At 50.6% G+C, this 7,688-nt stretch overlaps 1 protein-coding gene and 1 gene segment (V, D, J or C); both read right to left on the bottom strand.

Moving 5' to 3' along the window:
• LOC116459127 (probable non-functional immunoglobulin lambda variable 11-55) overlaps positions 1 to 7,688 on the bottom strand; it is a 346,106-nt gene that overhangs the window by 272,710 nt on the left and 65,708 nt on the right.
• LOC116459129 (immunoglobulin lambda-1 light chain-like) overlaps positions 1 to 7,688 on the bottom strand; it is a 325,567-nt gene that overhangs the window by 275,738 nt on the left and 42,141 nt on the right. The gene's annotated exons all lie outside the window — the stretch shown is intronic.

Below are 7,688 nucleotides of genomic sequence, written 5' to 3'. Positions count from 1 at the left end.
GGGCTCGAACTTACGTTTTTCCTCAGAGTTCACCACGCCGCGAAGGTGCTGGAAAGAAAGAACGAGAGGATGGCTCAGCTAAGCGCCCTAGCCGCTGCGTGGGGGGGGGCGGGGGGCGGAGAGAGGGGCGAGCAGCCTGGTCTGACCAATCCCCGTTTCTCAGTCCTTCCAGGGCAAAATCTCACGAGATCCCGTGAGGTCGCCCAGAGAGTCGAGAGGGGCTTGTTTTCAAGGACTGGGAGGAGGAGGGGCAGTGGGGGGAGGGGCAGAGGAGAAGGGAGCGGGAGGAGGGGAAAAGGGGAGACGGGGTTGGGGAGCAGAGGAGACAGCGGGTGGGGAGGAGATGGGGGTGGGGAAGGAGGGGAGGTGGGGGTGGGGAAGGAGGGGCGGGGGGAGGGTTAGGAATGGGGGGAGACAGGGTGGGGGAGGGGCGGCCATGGGGGAAGAGAGAGTGGGGGAGGGGTGGGCGTGGGGGAAGAGACAGAGTGGGGGAGGGGTGGGCATGGGGGAAGGGAGACAGGGTGGGGGAGGGGTCGGGATGGGGGAAGGGAAACAGTGGTGGAGGCGAGAGGGTGGGGGGGTGGGATGGGAAGGAGACAGAGGGTGTGGAGGGTGGGGATGGGGAAAAGAGGGTCGGAGGGTAGGGATGGGGAAGGGAGTGGAGGGAGGTGGGGATGGGGGGAGACAGGGGTGGAAGGGAGACAGAAGGCGGGGAGGGGTGGGGATGGGGGAAGGGAGACAGAAGGCGGGGGAGGGGTGGGGATGGGGGAAGGGAGACAGAAGGTGGGCCTGGGCGGGGATGGGGGAAGGGAGACAGAGTAGGGGTGGGGATGAGGGAAGCCAGAGGTTGGGGGAGGGGTGGGGATGGGGAAGAGAAACAAATTGTTGGGGAGGGGAGGGAAGAGAGGCAGAGAGTGGGGGAGGGGTGGGGATGTGGGAAGAAAGAAAGGGGGGGTAAGGGGTGGAGGAGGGGTGGGGATGGGTGAATAGGTGATGCCTGCGGACTTTCCCACCCGACAGTAGGGTGGGGGCAGGGTGGAAAAAGGGGGTGCAGTGGGCGAATGGAGTGGCAGTGGGGAGGCGGGGGGGCTGGATGGGAGTGTGGGATGGGGTGTTCTGGGATCACGGAGTCGTCCAAGTCTGGACGCTGTCCTGGGTCTGTGCTTCTGGCGACCTCCCTTTTCTTCAGTGGGATGTGGGGTGCGGAGGCCAGTTCCAGGGTCCCCTGAGCTCAGATTCTCGCCCCACCCCACCCCGCATGTCTAGAAAAGACGCCCCTGCCCTTGACTGGGTAATCTCTGTATTTACCTGGACTTACCTACTTCTGTAGCCCCCCGAGCTGAAGAGACCCCCCCACCCACCCCAGGATTCAACTAACTTACTCTCTGGAGCGCGTGTTGCTCCCTGCTCTTGGGAGTCGGTTTCCCAGAACTTTCTGAGGCCCGCGCTTGCTCCCCTCGACTCCCCGTGTTTCCGCTCTCCACAGAAATCCACGCATTCACACCCCTCCCCTCCCCGGAGCCTGCAGAGGACTCCGCCCTGCTTTCCCTACATTCAGGGCTGCTCCTTTTGTCGCCAATACAGACCTGTTGACAGGTCACGCCTGGGAGGCGGGTGGGGTGTCCCGGAGCGGTGCAGAGGCGCTGCAGGCCCGGCTTCTGGCTGCGGGGGAGCTATGCCCTGAAGCCTCGCCGGAATCTCGCGTCTGGGGCCAGCAGGGGGCACTAGAGTCAACAGGGACTGTATGCAAAACCCACTTCCTCCCAGGCCCTCTAGGGGGATGGTCAGGCTTCTGCAGTGATGGGGAGGAACCTTTCCTGGTAAGGGGAGAGGGAGGGGCTAGGAGCCAAGCGGAAGGCCCTTGTTCAAGGCCCTTCAAGGGACTGGACAGGCGAGGAATCTCTTTGAGTCTTTTGAATGGTTTTATCAGTCAGGCCTGGGAAGTACTCAGCCTCCACAAACTCTGTTTTCCTGAAAGGGGTCGGGGGGGACCCCAAAATCTCCTGCCACAGGCTATGATGGGCACAGTGGCTAAGAGCAACAGGCCGCGTGGTGAGACTGGCTGTCTTTTTGTGGCTCTGCCTTGCCATTCCCCGAGGCATCCCCATGCCAGTGAACAGAGCTGCGGGTTCCCAGCTGCACAGATAAATGCACGAACAAAACATAGGTCCATACAAAGGAAGTCATTGCATTGATCCAGATTCGACCTGGGATTGTCGCATAAAACAGGGCTGATAAAAACCGTCGTGTTTTCAACTTGGAAATAGAGACTCAGCCTCCCCCTCTCTGCTTGAGGCATTCAGCAAAGGTTCGTCCTTGAGTGGCTGTGGATGCTCAAGGACTTACGATTTCTGACTTTATAAAGTTTAGGGTGAAAACAAAAAACAAAATAAGAAGGCCATTGTTTTAAAGTGGCCGTTGTAGCTAATTATCTCAAGAAAGCAAACAGGCTGGTACAGAAAGTTACACAGGCAGGCGGCTCCCTGGGAGGGTTGCCCAGGTCTCCTTTTCTGCGACCTGAGTGGGGAGCAGTCAGAGGAGCTTGAGGGGATGGAGTTCAGGGCATGGGAATGGGCTGCACACATCTTCACGGAGTACGGTGCTTGTCCAGTTTGAGAAGGGGAAGAAACTGGGGCAGAGGGCTGATGAGAAGGCAGCAAATGGATAGTGCGGGATTGAAAAGGGGATCCATTTGGAGACTGGCCATTATTTGTTTTCATCATCTGATTGCTGTTGCTCCGTTGAGATAGATGCGTGGAGAACAAGTTGGGGAGTGGAGCACATGGCAGGGAGGGGAGAGAAGTGAGTGAACATGACCCTGGTCCAGCCTCATAGGACAGAGCGTGGTCATGGAAGTCCACAGAGGAGGACAGATAGGGAGGAATCATGGCATGGCCAGGTTGCAGGGCAAGAGGCAGAGAGGAGAGAGGATTGTGGAGGATGCCTATGGAGTGCTGACTGTCATTCGAGGCTGGTCCTTTATTATTTTTTTTTATTTATTTTTTATTTTTGAGACGGAGTCTCGCTCTTGCCCAGGCTGGAGTGCAGTGGCGCGATCTCGGCTCACAGCAAGCTCCGCCTACTAGGTTCATGTCATTCTCCCGCCTCAGCCTCCCAAGTAGCTGGGAGTACAGGTGCCCGCTACCATGCCCTGCTAATTTTTTTGTGTTTTTAATAGAGACGAGGTTTCACCGTGTTAGCCAGGATGGTCTTGATCTCCTGACCTTGTGATCCGCCCGCCTCGGCCTCCCAAAGTGCTGGGATTACAGGCGTAAACCACCTCGCCCAGCCAAGGCGGGTCCTTTCTTTTATGGCGGTGGGTGTGTGAAAGTTGCATATACCAAAATAAACTCACTTTTTGTTGACCCAAAGTAAAACCCTGAGGGTATGAAAGGGAAGGGCTCATGCTTATATGGCTGAGATAAACGCTGTCTCAGGAAGCTGGGTGTGGTGGCTCACCCCTGTAATCCCAGCACTTTGGGAGGCCAAGGTTGGAGGATCCCCTAAGGCCAGGAATTCAAGACTAGCCTGAGCGATATAGCAAGACCCCATCTATATTTTTAAAAAGGGTTGGCTGTCTCGGGACTTTCTGAAATAGCCCTGCAAGACATTCCTGTTTCAGGATCACAACAATTTAGATAAGATGCTTTTGAAAGAACACCTACCTAGGCACAGCATCTCCACCAATGAACTGATGCCAACTGTGGTTTTGAGTCTTCATAACCAGTGAACTGTTTGCAAGCAGCTTATTTAAATCTCTTTTTTTTGCCAATACACCCTTCCCTTTGCCCTCCCCTCTTGAGATGCATATATGGCTTGCCGTAGCTGAGCATCTTAGGTTTTAATGCTTTTTTCATCTTAGGTTATAATGCTTTTTTCTTTTTTAATTTTTTTTGTAAATTTATATTTATTTTTATATTTATTTGTTTTTCGAGACAGGGTCTTGCTTTGTCACCCAGGCTGGAGTGTAGTGTATAATCGTAGTTTACCACTGCCTCCAACTCTCGGGCTCAAGCAATCCTCCCACCTCAGCCTCCTGAGTAGCTAAGACAACAGGCATGCATCACCATGCCCAGCTAATTTATGTATTTACTTTATTAATTTTTTTTTTTTTTTTTTGGTAGAGACAGTCTCACTGTGTTTCACAGGCTTGGCTTGAACTCCAGGCCTCAAGTGTTCCTCCCACCTCGACCTCCCAAAGTGCTGGGATTACAGGCATGAGCCACCGTGCCCAGCCTATAATTTTGTATTCTAATTCCTGAATAAATTCAACAAATTTGGAGGTGCTTTTTGTCTGATGGTTCCTTTTGCTCGACAATTGGAATGGGAGAGGAACAGTGTGAGGGCAAACATCAAGTGCTTTGCTGAGCTCTGGGTGCTTTTTTTGGATAAGACACACAAAATACAATAAGATGTCTGTAATGTTTGATTTTTTCCAGGTTTCTTGAGGTATAATTGACAAATAAAAATTGTATGGATTCAAGGTGTACAATTCATATACATTGATCTACATATACCTTGTTTGATGATTAATCAAATTAGTTAACACATCTTTCACCACAGTAGTCAACGTGTGTGTGCTCTGTTAGCAAATTTCAATTAATAATATAGCATTATTAACTATAGTTACTATACTGTATATTAGAGTCTCAGGATTTGCCATCTTATAACTAAAATTTTGTGGCCTTTGACCAACATCTCTCCTTCCTCCCACCCACAGCCCCTGGGAACTACCATTCTACTCTACCTCTATGAGTTCCACTTTTTGTGTTTCTTTTTTCCCTTTCCTTTAATTTTTTTTGTATTTATTATATTACCAAACAATGTCAAAAGAGTTCCACCTTTTAGATTCCACATATTATTAGCTCGTACAGTATTTGTCTTTCTGCATCTGGCTTATTTCACGTAACATAATTTCCTCCAGTTTCACTCGTATTGTTGCAAATGGCAAGATTCCCTGCTTTTTTATGACTGATGATGTCTGTCTGCAATATTTGAAAAAAAATGCAGGCCACATGAATGATTGTCTAATGTAATTCTATTCATGTAAAATTGTGTATGACCATAACATTCACTCATTCATTGATTCAAGTTCTTTACAATCGTATGCCATATTCCTGGGGCTCTGCTTGGCCTGGAATGGGGAGTAGGAGTTACAAGCTTCCTGGGATATCAGTAATTCATATTTGTGAACGTCTTAGATAAGTGGGCTAACAGGTACAGAAAATGGTCACTAAAATGATAACACTGTTTGTTATAAAATAGTTTTCTGTATTCTCTTGAATTTTTTTTTTTTATCATTTATTAGACTGCTTCAGCTGCCATAACAAAATATCACAGACTGGGTGGATTAAACAACAGAAATTTATTTCTCACAGTTCTGGAGGCTGGGAAGTCCAAGATCAAGGTGCCAGCAAGGTAGGTGTCATTCTGAGGCATCTTCTCTTAGCTTATAGGCTGAGGCCATTTGGCATTGTGCTCACGTGACCCCTTTGTGCGCATGTGCGGAGAGAGCGCATGGGTGTTTCTTCTTATAAGGATGCTGATTGTTATGAGAACCCGACCCTTGTGACTTCACTTAATCTTAATTACTTCCTTAGAGGCCCCATCTCCACATACAGCCACAATGGGGATTAGGGCTTCAACATATGAATTTGTGGTGGGGGGACACAAACACTCAGTTCATAAACATACGATTTTTTTTTCCTTGACCAGCAATGAAAATAGAGGTATCCTCATTCTGGAAAGTGAGAGTCAACCTACACTGAATTAGAGTGATGACAAGAGATACTTTAAGACTGCAATGAGGGAAGCAAGGGAGGGGGATGCGTTTGACAGTCTGTTCTGCTCTGCTCCTGGAACTGAGAGAGGCTGAGTCGGGACTAACCTTTGCACGGGTGAGATAGAGAACTCAGAGAGAAAAATATGTATTTTTCTATGACCACCTAAAGTAAACCTGGAGTTGAAGGGGCCAGAACTCTCAACCTAACCATTCTGGGAATAAAAATCATAGAGACCTTGCTGATTAATGGAAACAATTTGCCTTTTGATTTCCTAAGCAGGCGAATGCAAGGAGTTTGTGAACTTTACTGCTGTTTTAGTTTTTTTTTAGGTGAAGACACTGACAATAAGAAAAGGCAAACCACAGATCCAAGACAAAGTGGTCAAGTCAAGAAGGAACTCAAGCTGTGTAGTCCTGGTGCAAGGCTCCTTGCCCCCAGCGTGGGGTCACACTGGCTGGCTGTGCTCCCACGACACTTAGTGCATACTGGGCTCCTGACTTAATAACACATGTCTGAAATGGCCCCTGATCCCCAATCTGCTGCAGGATTTGGCAGATGCACAAAAGGCCGCAGCGGAAGGTCTTGGAGAGAATTCAGAGTGGCTTGCCTACGTTCCCATGACCGTGTGTCCTAATGGGAGAATCACCACTTTGGAAAATTCTTTTCGAGGCCAGGCATGGTGGCTCACACCTGTAATCTCAGCACTTTGGGAGGCCGAGGCAGGCAGATCACCTGAGGTCAGAAGTTCGAGACCAGCCTGGGCAACATAGTGAAACCCCATCTCTACTAAAAATACAAAACTTAGCCTGGCATGGTGGTGCACACCTGTAGTCCCAGCTACCCGGGAGGCTGAGGCAAGAGAATTGCTTGAACCTGGGAGGCAGAGGTTGCAGTGAGCCAAGATTGCACCCCTGCACTCCAGTCTGGGCAACAGAGCGAGACTCTGTCTTAAAAAAAAAATTCTTTTGGGGCTAGCTGTGAATGAGCTCAGAGGGAAAGGCCGGAGCCTTCAGGTAGGGAGCAGCATGATTCCACACCAGATTCAGGCCTCCTGGGTGTACAGAGGGCAAGAGGATCCTCCCCAGGTATGTGAGAGGAAGGGAAGACGAAGTGGTTGGGTCAGGGAACACACTAGAACTCCAGGTGCTCACTGATGGATGGTGCTTGGCATCTCTGTGTTCTGCCAATCCAGCCTCAAAGCAACTTTGGAAGAGGATTTATGCCCTTCACACGCTTCCAGCCTGGGCCAGAGCATCTGCACACTCCCCTGGGTATAGGCCTCCAGGGCTTGGAGCAAAGGAAGAGCTAAGAATTGTCAGTGCTCAGGAGGCAGGTTTTCAGGGAGGATCCTCTTGCATCTCAGCACATGGGAAGGGCTAAGAGAGCCTGGAGTGTCCTGTCCCAGTGCTGGGGTCTCAGAAGGCAGCTTTGGGGCGTCTCCACCGTGGTCTGACTCCTGCTGCTTGAAACCATTCTCCCTCAGGGCACAGGAAAGGGTCCTCAAGGAAGAGCCCCTGGGCACCTGGGTTGACTCTTCCTCTTTCCTCTACTGGTTCACCTGGAGTCATGCTCTGACTTAATCCCCCTCTGCATTTCTTTCTCTTCTCAGAGGCCTGGGCTCAGCCTTGACTCAGCCTTCCTCAGTGTCTAGGACTTGGTAAACAGTCACCATCTTCTGCACTGGAAGCAGCAGTGACATTGAGGGTTCTAACCGTATCTCTTGGTACCTACAGTGGCCAGGAACTGCCCCCACACTCCTGATTTATTATGTCCATTCTCAACCCTTAGGGGTCCCAGCTTGATTTTCAGTCTGTAGGTCTGGCAACACGGCCTTCCTGGCCATCTTTGGCCTCTAGCCTGAAGATGGGCCTGACAGTCACTGTTTGTTCTGGGACAGCCATAGCA

This window comes from Hylobates moloch, unplaced genomic scaffold (assembly GCF_009828535.3).
Source record: "Hylobates moloch isolate HMO894 unplaced genomic scaffold, HMol_V3 SCAFFOLD_19, whole genome shotgun sequence".
In the NCBI taxonomy this organism is placed as follows: domain Eukaryota; kingdom Metazoa; phylum Chordata; class Mammalia; order Primates; family Hylobatidae; genus Hylobates; species Hylobates moloch.
The sequence above is the reverse complement of the archived record's forward strand: the minus strand, read 5'-3'. Positions and strand labels throughout refer to the sequence as shown.